Raw genomic sequence first — 14,322 nt, forward strand, 5'->3', positions numbered from 1 at the left:
CATTTGTTACAGTAGTGATTGGTCTGTCGTTCATAATCGCCTCAACTTCACACAAGGCTGTCTGCAAAGCCTCATCATCCAGTACTTGCTCTTTAAGGACTGAATAGAGGATCTTTTTCACCAGTCGGATCAACCTCTCCCATACCCCCCATGGTGGGCTCCAGAGGGAGGGTTGAATGACCATGTCACTCCTTCCTTCAGTAATTTATTTTGAATCTTGTTGTGATCCAGCTCTTTCAGAGCTTCTCCTAGCTCTCTGTGTGTTCCAACAAAGTTGGTGCCATTGTCTGTTCTGATACTTGTTACTGGGCCCCTTCGACAGATGAACCTGCGCAGGGCATTGATGCAGGAATCAGTATCCAGATAACTAGCAACTTCTAGATGGACAGCTCGACTCACAAGGCAAGTAAAGATCACACCATACCGCTTCACATGAACGCGGCCTCGCTTCACCTCTATGGGGCCAAAGTAATCTATGCCCACATGGGTGAAAGGCGGCAAATCAGGTGCTACCCGATCTTGTGGAAGGTCAGCCATCTTCTGTTCCCCAGCTCTAGCTTGCATCCGCCTGCAGAAGACACAGCTCTTAAGGATCTTCCTTGCTAAGGAGTTGGCACAGGGTATCCAATATCGCTGGCGAAGTCTAGAAAGCATGTGACCTCTCCCAGAGTGGCCAACCTGCTCATGGATGTGGAGTAAGATCAGTTTGGAGATGTAGGAGTCTTTGGGCAGGATCATAGGATTCTTTAGTTCCGTAGGCATAGCAGCTTTGCTTAACCTTCCTCCTACTCTCAGAATGCCATTGTCAACTATTGGATCAAGCTTACAGATTGAGCCGCTTCTCTTGGCACATTGTTTTCCTTTTACAACTAGTGCAATTTCTTGTTTAAAGTGCTGTCGTTGCTCAAATCGAATGATGACCTTTTCTGCTTCATCTAGGTCATCTACAGACAGACTTTCTTTTCCAAACGTCAGTTTGAACTTGTCAATTTGTTCCTTCAGTGAGTTTGTCAGACTCTGATCTGATCCTGGATCAGTTTGGGTGAGAACTTTCCTTTTCTGGCTTAACTGTAGTAGAAGTCTCTTCAGTTTCAGCATCCAGGCAACTGCTTTCTTCAAGCTGTTCCATGTTGAATAGTACTCAATCAGTTTGCTGGTCGGACTCTTTTCTTCCACACATGTACTGTTTACGATGACGTCTTTTCTCACCTCTGGATCATCTGGAGGGATGGAGCCAAGCTCCTCGGGGACTTTCGGCCATTGTGTTTCTGTTTTCTCCAGGAATTCTGGTCCTTTGCGCCATCTCTTTGAGTTCAGGAAAGTTTCAACATGTAATCCTCTTGAGGCATCATCGGCTGGGTTGTGTTTGGAGTTCAAATACCTCCACTGTTTTGCTTTCGATAGGTCACGGATCATAGCAACCCTATTAGCCACAAAAGTATGGAATCTCTTGGTATCGTTGCGGATGTATTTTAGCACCGACTGGCTGTCTGTCCAGAAAGTTGACTCCTCAAGTTCAATCTGGAGCTCCAACCTTAACATCCTGTCCACTCGCACTGCCAATGTTGCTGCAGCAAGTTCCGGTCTGGGGATCGTCATCTGCTTGAGTGGAGTCACCCTTGATTTCCCCAGTATGAATGCGATGTGGACCTTTTCCATAACGTTTGTGAACTTAAGGTAGCTTGCCGTGCCATAACCTTGTTCACTTGCATCACCGAAGTGATGCAGCTGTGCGGTCTTGATTTGACCAAAGTTCTCCGGCATCATACACCTGTTGATCTGGAATCTGGAGAGCTGGTCCAGCTCTGAGAGCCATCTCTTCCATGAAATAGAGTGTTCTTCAGGGATGACTTCGTCCCATCCACACTTTAGCTTGCAGAGCACTTGAAGAATTTGCTTTGCCTTTAATACGAATGGGGCGAGGAAACCTAATGGATCATAAATAGAGCTGACAGTTGAGAGAATACCTCTTCTTGTAAGGGGTCTGTTCTTGACAGTGACCTGGAAGTTAAACACATCCCTTTCAATGTTCCATCGGATTCCAAGTGCTCTTTCAACAGGCAGCTTTTCTCTGTCCAGGTCCAGTTCTTTTATCTGCTTGGCTTTGTGTTCATCAGGGATAGAAGCTAGTACAGTGCGGCTGTTGCTGACCCACTTGGTCAATTTGAACCCACCTTGAGAGCACACATCCCTGAGGTTTCTTGTGAGAGCTATGGCTTGTTCTTCTGTGGCCACTGACTTGAGGCAGTCATCAACATAGAAGTTGGACTTGACTGTTTGAATCACCTCTTCATCGTACCCCTCACAGTTGTCTTCTGCAGTCTTTCGCAGTGCAAAGTTTGCACAACTTGGAGAGGATATAGCACCGAAAAGATGTACTGTCATTCTGTACTCCTCCAATCTTTTGTTAGTATCACCATCCGGCCACCATAGGAATCGCAGGAAGTCTAAGTCATCTTCATGGACACGTACTTGATGGAACATTCCTTCGATGTCTGCCATCATGGCAATGTGCTCTTGCCGAAATCTTAGCAAGACTCCTATAAGCGTGTTTGCCAGGTCAGGGCCTTGAAGGAGTTCACTGTTAAGAGATGTACCTTTATAGGATGATGAACAGTCAAACACCACTCGTATCGTTCCTTTGCGCTTATGGTGAACGCCATGGTGTGGTATGTACCATACCTTGCCTTTCTCTCTGAGGAGCTGTTCTTGTGGTACCTTCTCGGCGTAACCTTTTGTTATCATCTCTTCCATGAAGCCTTTGTACTCTGCAGCGTAGCCTTTGTCCTTCTTGAACTTCCTGATAATATTTAGAGCCCGCTGCTTTGCCATGTCACGGTTGTTTGGCAGGACTACATCTTTGTTGCGAAAGGGCAACGGTAAGTAGTAGTGATGGTCTTTGAGGGTTATGGAGCTTGATACTATCTCCATAAACCTACGATCCTCAGCTGACATCTCACTTTTCTCTTCATACTCTCTCTCAGGGAAGTCATGGTTGTACTGATTTACAAGAAGAACCCCCAGGTCGGCCATTGAGATACGATTGGCCATCACCGTAGGACGCCCGGATTCTTCTGCCATGGTACAACTGTTGAGAGGACCATTCATCACCCATCCAAAGAGGGTTTTCACTGCATACGGTCCGTTGCCTTGGCTATTTATGATTTGCCAGGGTTCCATTGCCTTTGGAGCATTTACGCCAATCAGAAGTTCGACGTCAGCATCAATCTCCTTCAACTGAACCTCTTTCAGGTATGGCCACCTTTTGAGCTCTTTCTGAGTGGGAATGTTCTCTCTTGTCACTGGGATCTTATGTTGGGTGTAGACCTTTGGTAATGCAAGAAATGTGTCGCCTTCCACCTTGCCAATCTCTAATCCAGATATCTCAAAGCTCTTGGTAGGACTCTCCTGCCCCATTGTGCGTAGCAGAATTTCAGTCGCACTGCCTTTAGCTTGCAACTGCCTCATGAGTCTCTCCGTACAAAATGTTGCTGAGCTACCAGAATCGAGAAACGCATAGGTTAACACAGACTTGCTTCCATTTGCCACCTTTACTTGAACTGGCACAATTGCAAGTGCACAATCTGTACCGGCCCCGGTATCTTCACCAGCTTCCAGTGAAACAAGAGCACTGCTGACAGTCTCCTCCCGCTTTACTGCTACACCACTCATATCTGCCTTTTGAGATCTAAATCTTTCTCTTCCTTCAATGTGCAGGATAGTGGGGTGCTTTCTTTGACAGCTCTGACAGGTCATCCTTCTTTTACATTCTCTGCTTAAGTGTCCTCTCATCAAACAGCCAAAACAAAGGCCTTTTGATCTCAGAAACTCAACCTTGAATTCATGTGGCTGTGCCTTCACCTGTTGGCAGTCGACCAATAAATGCGCACCAGCACAAAATATACATGAGATACTGGGAGCATCAGAAGGGTAGGTGCCTGGTCTCTTTACTTTGAATGTTTGTTCTTTTAAAGGTTTTTCAGAGTCACAATCTGCCACTACAGCTACTGTAGTGGCAAAGCTGCTTCCCCTACTCTTGGACTTGAACTGCTGTTTAAAGTCAGCTTCTGTTTTGGGTTTTAAAAACCTTTTGTTGTACAGGGGATCTTGAATATCTCCATACAACGGATCCTGCAGTATTTTGGCCTGTTTTTCCATGAACGTTACCAGGTCACTGAACTGGGCCCTCAGGTGACTTCTCTCTAAAATATCACATGCCATAGACCTCCATTTTTCCCTTAGTTTGTAGGGAAGTTTTGACATGATCAGCTTTATGTTGGAGGGAAGATTAAGCTCTTCCATGTTCTGTAGGTCTTGCATAGCGTTACAGCAACCTCTTAGATAGAGTGCATAACCACCCAGTCCCTTTCCATCATCGGGTTTGATGTTTGTCCAGTTCCAAGCCTTTTCCATGTAAGCAGTGGTGACTTTGATTTCATTGCCAAAGTGTTCCTTTAACAACCTCTTAGCTACTGCATAGCCTCTTCTGGCTTCCATATGCAGACAACTACGGACCAGATCCTTGGGCTGACCAGAGGTGTATTGTTCCAGGTAATAGAGCCTATCCTGGTGACTGCTTGTCTTATCTTCTATACCATGCTCAAATGCACGCATGAATGGCCTAAAGTTTAGAGGATCACCGTCAAACATAGGTATCTCCCTAACAGGGAGTGTGGCTTGTTTGTGCTGTAGTACAAGGAGGTCAGCAATTTCATTCTGCTTTTGCATGACAGTAGAGAGGTTATCATGGCTGGTATTATGGCTGATACCCGCAGTGTTGATTCTGTGTCGATTGCTAGACCTTGCTGTTGGCTGCTGAAGAGTGTGGTTTACGACTGTTTTCGGAATAGGGTTTGATGGCTTTGTGGTCGGTTGTTGTAAAACTCTTTGTAGTGGGGTCTTTGGAACTGCACCTAATGCAGCAAACTCAACAGGTGATGGTTCAGGTTCCACATAGACCTCTGGTTCCTGTTTCTCAAAATAAGAGTTCATTCCATCTTCTTGGCTTAGTAAATGGGCTGCCACAGAATGGGATTGAGAAGTTAACTCGGTACTCTCCAGGACCTTCAGTTTGGCATTATATGCTGCTATGTCCGTTTCCAGTGCCATTTTTTCCATCCTAACATTCAGTTGAGCTTTCTCCAGTTCCAATGCATGCTTGTCTTGTAATGATGCTTGGCGAGCTAGTAGAGCTGCTCGTTCTGCCTCGGCTTTAAGGCGTTCAGAGGACACTGAGGAAGCAGTCTTAGAATACTTAGTTTTACTTGATATTTTTGACACATTGGAAATGCTGTCATGTGGTTCAATGAGCGTTTGTGGCTCAACTTCAGCCTTTTTCCATATTTCCACCTCTTTCAGGAAATGTTCATAAGTTCTCATTCTTGGTTGATAATAGTTAATGCTCTCCTGTTCCTGTTCCTCCTCTGTGACCAGCTCTAGCACAGATTCATGAGCCTTCTTAAAGGCAGGAAGTTGGGCCTTCGGGGGGAGGAGTCCTTGCTAGATGCGGGAGCGGTATAGTTTTTTGACTTGAATGTAGTGGCTTCCTTTCCTCTTTACCATAGCCACTGCCCTAGCCTGAAGCGGGGTTGTTTCGGACGCATACAGTCCACACTCAACGTTTCCAAACGGCCAAACATTCAATGAGATCCAGGGATATAGTGCAACAAAAAACGTTTATTCTTCTTATCTAACAAAAAGGTATTCTCCAATCAACTTAAAGCAGAGATTACTTGAAATGCAAATACATAATATAATATGACCTGTCTGTCTGTATTTCTGTATGTCTATATGGTCAAAAAACTATACCGCTCCCGCATCTAGCAAGGACTCCTCCCCCCGAAGGCCCAACTTCCTGCCTTTATACTAACACAATTAACACAGTACAATGAATGGGCAAGAGGGGGGGCCAAAAACTGAGTTACACTAATAACAAATGAATGTATCTCAATCCGGTAAATAAATCATAAAGGTACGTACCTAATATTTCATCATATACATTAATATTTAATATATTTACACAAATGTACATGGAGCTCAGTATGTTCAGTCTTTTATACAAAATATGCCCAAATCGGCTCTAACACACATACTTTGGTAATATAGTGTAACTGTTATTGACAATACGTTATAACTGTTATTGACAATGCGTTATAACCCAATAATAACGCATTATAGCAGTTGGCGAGAAAAGGTGTTAGGCCACCGAGCATTTAAACACTAGAATCTGAAAACACATAGTTGTAACTACATTAATAGAATCCCACAGAATGTCAAACTTACCAGTAAAAAATGACACAAGCCCTTTCATTTTGGCATAGGACATTCTGTGCCTTGGCTGCGTAACTCCCATCTGGATGAAATAATAAAGTCAGGTAAAAGGAGTGAACAAACTGCGAGAGAAGAAATAAAGGCTGGTAGGGGTCCGAGATGTTCTTCAACTCTGGTGGCTGCGGTCTGAACCGGTTGAGAGTTCAGCACCACTGACAGCACGCGCTCCGCAGGCAGGCTATTTACAACAACCCCACGCGCTCTCCCGTCAAAAGACCTCTCTGACGTAGGCCTAATTGAATCCAAGGCACCACCATAGGCTACATTATTGTGTGGGCATTGGGCTCAAGTCACTCATCTACGAAATCCTGAACGGGCTCCCGCGCGCCCCGGGTGTAGTGTCGAATCAATGCTCTTATCAATGGAAACCCTTCTGAAATGTTCTAAGAGCTCTGTATGGACAGACACTGTGCTACTGCTTTGGGGAATGTGTGTGTGTGTTTGTGTGGTAGCTGCTTTGATTCCTCTAAAAGGCCCTATATCTGTTATGATTTACCAGTATTAGAACCCAAATGCAGACAAGTACACCAAGCCAGAGAAGGTTTAACAGGTTTATTTAAAATGTTCAATAGTCCAGGTTTCCAATAATAGGGGAAGAGCAAGTCCAGGTTACAGGGAGGGTAACAGATCCAGGTCAGGGCAGGTGTGGTACCGTAATGTCCTAGTGTCCGTGGTGAGTCCAAAAGAGAGGTCCGGTAGTGGAGAGCAGGATGGTGGTGGCAGGAGTGAAGCGGAGGCAGGAGTCAGGTTCCAAATATCTGTGGCACAGGAGAAAAAGTAAATAGAACAGGCCAAAACACAAAGAGCAAAAATAAACAGGTTGAGTCGGCAGCGAGACTAACATGGTCGTCTTGACTATGATCTGACGATGAGTGGTAAGTTTGACCGGGTCTTAAAGGCTGAGGTGATTATGGTGAATGAGCTGCAGCTGGAACCCTGACTCCCGCACACCAGACTTCACTCCTGCAATCAAGGACAGACAGAGGGGAGGGAGAGAGCAGAGAGAGAGCTACCTAGCAGCAGTAGGCCTAACAGTACCCCCTCTACGGACGCCACCTGGCGGCCGACGGGGTTTATCGGGATGTAACCTATGAAACTCTCGGACCAGAGCAGGATCCACAATGAAGCTCCTGGGCACCCAGGAACGTTCCTCAGGACCATAACCCTCCCAATCCACCAGGTACTGGAAACCACGACCCCGGCGGCGAACATCCAGAAGTCGCCGGACAGTGTAGACCGGACCCCCACCCACGATCCTGGGCGGAGGAGGGGGACGAGAGGGCGGGCACAGAGGGCTAACCGACACAGGCTTAATCTGGGAAACATGAAAGGTGGAATGAACCCGTAGGGAGGCAGGAAGCTGTAGCTTAACCGCGCAGGGGTTAACAATAGACAGTATCTTGAACGGTCCTATAAAACGAGGCGCCATCTTCTTAGACTCCACCTTCAATGGAAGGTCCCGTGACTTCAGCCATACCTCTTGACCAGGAGAGTAACCGGGGAGCCTGGGACCGGTGACGGTTGGCTTGCCTCTGCATGTACGCCGAAGCTCGGGACAGAGCTACCCTGGCCTTCCTCCAGACCTTGAAGCAGCGGCGCATGTGGGACTGCACCGAGGGTACCGCCAGTTCCCTCTCTTGAGAAGGGAACAGGGGAGGTTGATAACCCAGAGCACACAGAAAAGGAGACAAACCAGAGGAAGCGTTAGTCAAGGTGTTATGAGCATATTCCACCCAGGGGAGCATGGAGCTCCATGACCCAGGGTTAGACCCTGTGACACAGCGAAGAGCGGTCTCCATCTCCTGGTTCGCTCTCTCGGCTTGCCCGTTGGTCTGGGGGTGATATCCAGAGGACAGGCTGGATGTAATGCCCAAAGCTTTACAGAAAGCTTTCCACACCTGGGAGACAAACTGGGGACCCCTGTCAGAGACAATATCCGTGGGTAGACCATGAGAGCGGAACACATGTTCAACCAAAATATCAGCCGTCTCTCTGGCAGTGGGCAGTTTAGGTAGGGCCAAAAAATGAGCGAACTTAGAAAAACGATCAATCACCGTAAGAATTACAGTCTTTCCAGACGAGGGGGAAGTCCAGTGACAAAATCCATAGCGATATGCGACCAGGGCCGGCTGGGTATAGGTAGAGGTCGTAGATGACCAGCGCTGGCCTGGGTGGAGTTCTTACTTCGTGCACATACCGTACAAGCAGCAATGAAGGCTTGAGTGTCCGCCTCCATCGTGGCCCACCAGAACTTCCGTCGCACAAAGTCAAGGGTCCGCGAAACTCCAGGGTGACAGGTAAGGGGAGACGAGTGAGCCCACTGAAGTACCTGGGAGCGAGCAGACTCAGGGACAAACATCCGGTTAGGAGGACCCCTCCCAGGGTCAGCTTGATGATGTTGAGCCTGTCTAACAATCCCCTCGATGTCACATGTGACGACCGCAATACTGCAGGTAGGAGGCAAAATGGGTTCAGGGTTACTACCAGTATCAACAGCCGAATGAACACGAGACAGGGCGTCAGGCTTGACGTTGCGTGACCCAGGACGGTAAGACAGAGAAAAATTGAATCTCCCCAAAAAAATAGTGCCCACCTGGCTTGACGGGGGTTGAGCTGCTTCGCTGACTGGAGGTAAGCCAGATTCTTATGATCCGTCCAAACGATGAAGGGTTGTTCCGCCCCCTCCAACCAATGTCGCCACTCTCGAGAGCCAGCTTAACGGCGAGCAGTTCACGATTGCCAACATCATAATTCCTCTCTGCCTGAGAAAGTTTCCTTGAGAGAAAAGCACAGGGATGCAGTTTGTTATCTTCAGGAGAACGCTGTGACAACACCGCACCTACCCCAGTGTCGGATGCATCCACCTCCACGACAAACTGGCGGTCGGGGTCCGGCTGCATCAGAATGGGAGCCGAGGCGAAGCGATGTTTCAGTTCTTCGAACGCTGATTCGGCCCCCTTCATTCCAAGCGAACGGTCGTGAGATGGAGGTGAGAGCGGTGAGTGGCGCCGCAATGCGGCTGTAGTCCTTGATGAACCTCCTATAGAAGTTCGCAAACCCCAGAAATCGTTGAAGTTGTTTGCGGGTAGAGGGGGCTGGCCAGTCCGTGACAGCAGAGATCTTAGCTGGGTCCATCCGCAACTCCCCCTGAGCGATGATGTAACCCAAAAAGAGGTCTCAGACACATGAAATTCACATTTCTCCATCTTCACAAACAGTTTGTTCTCCAACAACCTTTGCAACACCTGGCGCACATGCAGTTCATGTTCCTGGGAGGACTCTGAGAAAATCAAGATATCATCCAGATAGACAAAAACAAACCGATTCAACATGTCCCGAAGGACATCATTGACTAGTGCCTGAAAAACAGCAGGGGCATTAGACAACCCAAAAGGCATAACCAGATACTCAAAATGTCCCAAGGGTGTGTTGAAGGCAGTCTTCCATTCATCACCTTTACGAATGCGCACCAGGTGATACGCATTTCGTAGATCCAGTTTCGTAAAGATGGTAGCACCATGAAGGAGGGGAAAAGCAGAATTAATCAAAGGCAGAGAATACTTGTTCTTAATGGTGATGTTGTTAAGTCCACGGTAATCAATACAGGGTCTGAGGGTCTTATCCTTCTTAGCAACAAAAAAGAATCCCGCTCCTACAGGTGACGAGGAAGGACTCATAATACCTGCCACCAAGGAGTCCCGAATGTAGTTCTCCATAGCCTCCGTCTCCGGCCGGGAGAGATTGTACAGGCGACTGCTGGGGAGCGGGGCTCCTGGCTGGAGGTCAATGGCACAGTCGTAAGGCCGGTGAGGAGGAAGAGAAGTAGCTCTGTGTTTGCAGAAAACGGATGCCAGGTCATGATACACGTCAGGAACATTAGAAAGATCCATGGACTCCAGTGGAGGTCGAGGCACAGTACTGGCAGGAGTCAGAGCAGAACACAAACAATTCACATGACAAAATGTGCTCCATGAAACAATTCTACCTGTCACCCAATCAATGTGTGGATTGTGTCTTATGAGCCAGGGGATACCAAGGACCAGAGGGGTCTGTGGGCAGTCGATAATATGGAATTGAATGTTCTCCTGATGATTTCCCGACACTCTAAGACAAACAGGAACAGTCTGATGGGTAATATGGGTCAACAATTGTCCATTCAGACCCTTAGCCTGCAGCGGACAGTCCATAGGAACAGTCTCCAAATCCATTTGTTGAGCCCACTCTCTATCCAAAAAGCTTTCGTCTGCACCAGAGTCAATCAGCGCACTAACAGAGAGATTCTGGAACTGCCACTGGAGGGATGCCTGGAGCAGAATGCGGGGAGAAGAGGAAGAATCCGCTGCTCGGCTCACCAAAACTTCTCCCATTAATGATGAGCCGGCCCTTTTCCCGGACGAACTGGGCAGGAAGGAACGAAATGACCAGCTTCTCCACAATACAGGCAGACCCGAGCCTGAATGCGACGTGCACGCTCCTCTGAGGACAACCGTGCACGACCCACCTCCATGGCTTCGGGTTCAGTGCTCCTCGTATCGACTCGGGAAGACACGGCTTTCTCCGTAGGGAAGATGCGGGGAGGAGTTTGTTGATGACAGACAGGTTGCTTGGAACTAACACTCCTCTCCCGGCGGCGCTCCCGAATCCGATTATCCAACCTGATGGTGAGTGAAATAAGATTATCCAGCGTAGGCGATTCATCATATGACACCAATTCATCTTTTAAAGTCTCAGACAAAGCATTGATGAACACTCCTTGTAATGCCTCGTCATTCCAACCACTCACTGCTGCTAAAGTCCGAAACTCCACTGCCATCTCCGCCACACTGCGAGCCCCCTGCCGAAGAGAAAACAACCGTTTCGCAGCCTCCTTGCCTCGTACGGGGTGGTCAAAAACCTTCCTCATCTCAGTGGTGAAGGCAACGTAAGCGTTGCAAATGTCCGACTGACTCTCCCAGACCGCGGATCCCCAGGCACGAGCGGAACCGCTAGTAGAGTTGATAAGGTAGGCAATACGGGCTCTTTCTGAGGCGTAGGTGAGGGGCTGTTGTTCAAACACTAACGAGCATTGAGTCAAAAAATCGCCACAGGTTCCCATGTTCCCGTCATAGCGCTCTGGAGCAGGAACAAAAGGCTCTCTGATCTGGGCTGAAGGGGTAGTAAGGGCAGACACTTGATTGGTGAGTAATTGAACCTGATTAAGCAGCACCTGACTGTCCTCAGCAATCGTCTTAAACAGGGTATCATGTTGGCCAAGTAAAATGCCCTGATTGGCTATGGCAGTCCAAATTTGAGTGCACTCTGGGGTGGTATCCAAGCTACTGTCTGCTGGGTTCATGATGGTCAGATCATACTGTTATGATTTACCAGTATTAGAACCCAAATGCAGACAAGTACACCAAGCCAGAGAAGGTTTAACAGGTTTATTTAAAATGTTCAATAGTCCAGGTTTCCAATAATAGGGGAAGAGCAAGTCCAGGTTACAGGGAGGGTAACAGATCCAGGTCAGGGCAGGTGTGGTACCGTAATGTCCTAGTGTCCGTGGTGAGTCCAAAAGAGAGGTCCGGTAGTGGAGAGCAGGATGGTGGTGGCAGGAGTGAAGCGGAGGCAGGAGTCAGGTTCCAAATATCTGTGGCACAGGAGAAAAAAGTAAATAGAACAGGCCAAAACACAAAGAGCAAAAATAAACAGGTTGAGTCGGCAGCGAGACTAACATGGTCGTCTTGACTATGATCTGACGATGAGTGGTAAGTTTGACCGGGTCTTAAAGGCTGAGGTGATTATGGTGAATGAGCTGCAGCTGGAACCCTGACTCCCGCACACCAGACTTCACTCCTGCAATCAAGGACAGACAGAGGGGAGGGAGAGAGCAGAGAGAGAGCTACCTAGCAGCAGTAGGCCTAACAATATCCTGATAAATGAACTCTGAATGCAGAACACACAGAGGGGAGATCAATACTGACCGATAGTTTCCACTGACCATTCGGAAAGACAGTCGAAATAGAGCAAAAGAGACAAGGAGAGACAAATACACATAATTAGTCACAGCAGGGGCTGTATGGTAAGAGTCAGACCATGCTATTTTCCAAACTAATGCAGGAAGGTCAGAGGTCATCTGCTTTGGTCCAGATACAGGTAAACCCTGTTCAGAGTCACTACAGACTGTAGGCTATATAGACCTGTCTGAGGAGGGAAAGGAAAGGGGGATACAGGGAATGACTACTGTAGATTTACCACACCAACATTGACCTGATCTATGACCTCTGACATTTAACCTTCCTCTCATTGGACATTTAGAGAACACAGGCTTGCACGCACGCACGCGCACACACACACACACTCTGACAGGTCTGTATTCTGTGTGTGCCAAAGAGTGTATCAATATTACAACTAATCATGTAATTCATTACATAATATGAGTATTTTTCCCCTTTTCAGAAATGTTGGTAAATTCGTTTTTATTGTTTAAAGAACTTATGAAAGATATTGGTGTTTTTTCACTATCTAATTATGGCATGGGCTTCTTCAATGACAGAAAAGTATTTGTTTGAAATCTAGCACTTGATAGTTTCATTTCATAGAGACAAATAATCATGTTTTTTTGCAAAATGCTATACATCCGCCTCACTCTCAGAGAAATAAGTAGTACTGCTAGGTTTTACACAGTCAAATGTAACAAATAACTACATTTTTAATAAAGAACTGTACAAATGATACATTTGTGACATATATATTATTTTTATTTTTTATGAATCAATACAGTAATATGAGATCTGAATGTAAAACATTTACATTTTACATTTGAGTAATTTAGCAGATGCTCTTATCCAGAGCGACTACAGTTAGTGCATTCATCTTAAGATAGCTAGGTGAGACAACCACATATCACAGTCAAATATACAGGATACCAACATTCCATTCCAGCTAAACAATGGATATATACTGTATAGCGTTTTGCAAATAAAACACATTTTAATACACACCTACAATCTATGAATAAAAAAAACTGAGAACAGTAATATTTTACACACACATGAAAAACCATGTGAAAAATGTATGGAGATAGCATTTTGGAAATAACCTCTTCATATGTAACCAGAGAGAGAACATTCTCCCGAATCAGACACCGTCTAGTCAATACGTTCACACCGTCCTAACGAGAAAGTACATACATGTTGCCCTAATGAAACAGACAAATGGGAACATGCACTGCTCCAACGAAGACAACACCAACAACACACTCTGCCCATCTCACAGAGGAAGACCATCAGAAAGAGAGAGATAGAGAGAGAGGCAAAAATAAATGGAGAGAATTGAGATGGGAAAAGAGAGAGAAAGAGGGCTGAAGGTTAGACAGAGAGAGGATAAAAGGTGAAAAACAGAGAAACTAGTCGAAAGGAGTCAAGTATGCTGACCATTTCTTCTTTCTTTTTCTCTCCCCCTCTTTCTCTCTCCCTCTACCACTCTCTTTCTCTCTCTCTTTCGTTCGCTCTCTCTCCCTCTCTTGCTCTCGCTCTCTACCACTCTCTTTCTTTCTTTCTCTCTCTTTCTACCTCTCTTTATTTCTTTCTTTCTTTCTCTCTCGCTCTCTCTCTCGTCTCTATATTTGGAGCAGTGGAGTTCAGGGGACAGTCAGTGCTGTTGGGTCTTGGTTACTGCAGCAGTAAGGTGCCACTCAGAGAGAGAGGCAGAGGAAGTTATCCCACTTTATCACCCCACTGACAGAGAGATAGGTGAGGGTCACCCCACTAAGAGTCAGAGGAACCGGTCTTTGCTGGTTATAACTCACCATCCCACATCTGACTCTGCATACCCTCTGACCCTGGTAACCTACTAGCACAGCAACTGGTGACACTACACACTGTAACACGTCCATAACCCTCCAACATTACCTAACAGAGAAGAAGCACTCTCTTTTGACGACACCACAATGGCCTCTCTCTGGATTGGGCAAAATTCTATCCCACTATTGGTTAGTGGAATAGAATCAGGTTT

The sequence above is a fragment of the Coregonus clupeaformis genome, chromosome 17, assembly GCF_020615455.1.
Source record: "Coregonus clupeaformis isolate EN_2021a chromosome 17, ASM2061545v1, whole genome shotgun sequence".
Classification (NCBI taxonomy): Eukaryota; Metazoa; Chordata; class Actinopteri; order Salmoniformes; family Salmonidae; genus Coregonus; species Coregonus clupeaformis.